The 2,109-nt window shown below is 36.7% G+C and overlaps 1 long non-coding RNA gene across 1 annotated transcript in view; it reads left to right on the top strand.

Annotated features, from left to right (window-relative positions):
• The first annotated feature begins 264 nt into the window (after positions 1-264).
• Positions 265-2,109, top strand: part of LOC111084087 — a 5,971-nt gene continuing 4,126 nt past the window's right edge. The window contains exons 1-2 of the long non-coding RNA XR_002609385.1: positions 265-456; positions 1,226-1,337. This is a non-coding gene — a long non-coding RNA (uncharacterized LOC111084087). The remainder of the gene's footprint in view (positions 457-1,225; positions 1,338-2,109) is intronic.

Below are 2,109 nucleotides of genomic sequence, written 5' to 3'. Positions count from 1 at the left end.
CATCCGGCATTGGTGAGGCCTTAATCTCTAGATATTACCTGTACAACCGGACATTCACAGCCCTGTGATAATGTTGCATGTTTCAGACATTCACAGCCCTGTGATAATGTTGCATGTTTCAGACATTCACAGTCCTGTGATAGTGTTGCATGTTTCAGACATTCTGTGAATACAGCTTTTGTCTGTGCTCATTCCTGTTCGTTTGATCGCTCTTTGTTGAATAAACCAACTTTTAAAAGTGAGAAACATTAATTTTGAAGGTTTGGATGAGGACACTGTTGGTAAAGGATGTCACGAGGAAGAGTTACCTTTACCTGAGACTCAACATGTCAAGCTAGTGGACTTAGGAAAGTCAAAAAATAACTTGAGTGAGAGTAAACTAAATTCTGACATCAGTAGGGGATGTAGGACCTCGGGGTCTCGTGCTGTTACCGGACATTTGAATACGCCATTCAAGTAAGATCAGATTTTCTTTATGTACTATATTGTAAGTGGCTTTTATCCAGTACAACTGAAAAGTGGTATGTACGTGTAGGAGGTGCTTATAGTTACAACAGACACCTTAGGAAGTAAAGGTTTACCGTACTTCCACCACGTAAAATGTACTATATTAGGTATCTCTAGTTTGGAGCTGGTTCTTTATTGTTTGAAAAACCTGTGTTATGTAACTCTTACTTATGGTTAACGTGAAAACAGATAAACTGTATTGGAGTTGCCACGAATCTATAAACTGATGATATGTAAGACAAAAACGAAACGTTTCTTTTATTTGTTACAAATAAAATAAATACGATTTGAATTCACGATCGTTTTAGTACATTGCGATTGTATTTATCATCAGGTCCTATTTAACCTATGATGTCAGTTCCTCTAGAATAATATCACAACTTTATTTTCATTGCCCAAGGTTAAGTTCATGGCCAGAATGACAGTAATAACTTACATGTAGCTTGTGTTTGTTATGTGTAACGGATATTAGTATTATGTTGTATATGTGTAACGTAATATTAGTACATTACGATTGTATTTATCATCAGGTCCTATTTAACCTATGATGTCAGTTCCTCTAGAATAATATCACAACTTTATTTTCATTGCCCAAGGTTAAGTTCATGGCCAGAATGACAGTAATAACTTACATGTAGCTTGTGTTTGTTATGTGTAACGGATATTAAATTACTTTAAGGATGATAATAGAATAATGATGTACAATGCTTGGTTAAAGGTGTGACCTATCGACGCCCCAACCGAAGCTAAGGCTCAGCAGACAACCAGTTAGTTGCACCACTGAAACGAGTTCCTCGTCTTCTTTGACTTCAAAGTCAACCGCAATCGAAGTGAGGATTTCAGTCTTATTTCTTTGTAAAGTATTTGGTCTAGCCATTATTTGTATAATACACACACGGTGTTCTTTATTGTGGTAGGGTGAAAAAAAAGTTATCACGAAAGATAGATTGTTCTAAGGAAACGTACTTTTATAACTTCTTCAAACAAGGGTTTTTTGACACGCTATTTATGTATCGATAACTGTCAGTCATCGACACGTGAAAGCATAAGTTTGGGGAAATTCACAACTTCTGTAAAACCTTTGTTAGTTACACAGTTAATTTTTTATGCTACACACACTAGAGACTTTTCTACCATTGCGATATCGGAACGTAGCACACGTTTCTTCTTTCTTTAGCATTAATATTTGATTCTAAAATAATTCTTTGCTCTGAATATGTGCATTACACCTTGGTAAGACAGTTGAACTGATATTGTGTCAAGTTACCTTTGTTCCTGTGTAATTTTTCAAGTAGATAACGCCTGTTACTGCTCGTGGAAACATTGCTACCTGTAACTCTGTTTAAGAATAGGGCCTCGGTTGTACAGGTAATATCTAGAGATTAAGGCCTCACCAATGCCGGATGAGAATTACCAGTCACGTTGTAGTTCAGTTGTGATGGATATTACCTGTACAACCGAGGTCCTATCCTGTGTAATTTTTTCAAGTAGATAACGCCTGTTACTGCTCGTGGAAACATTGCTACCTGTAACTCTGTTTAAGAATAGGGCCTGAAACATGCAACAAGTCCTGTGATAGAGACATTCACGAAACATGCAACA

The sequence above is a fragment of the Limulus polyphemus genome, unplaced genomic scaffold (genome assembly GCF_000517525.1).
Source record: "Limulus polyphemus unplaced genomic scaffold, Limulus_polyphemus-2.1.2 Scaffold13492, whole genome shotgun sequence".
NCBI lineage: Eukaryota > Metazoa > Arthropoda > Merostomata > Xiphosura > Limulidae > Limulus > Limulus polyphemus.
Note: the sequence above shows the minus strand (reverse complement) of the source record. Positions and strands in the feature narration are given on the sequence as shown.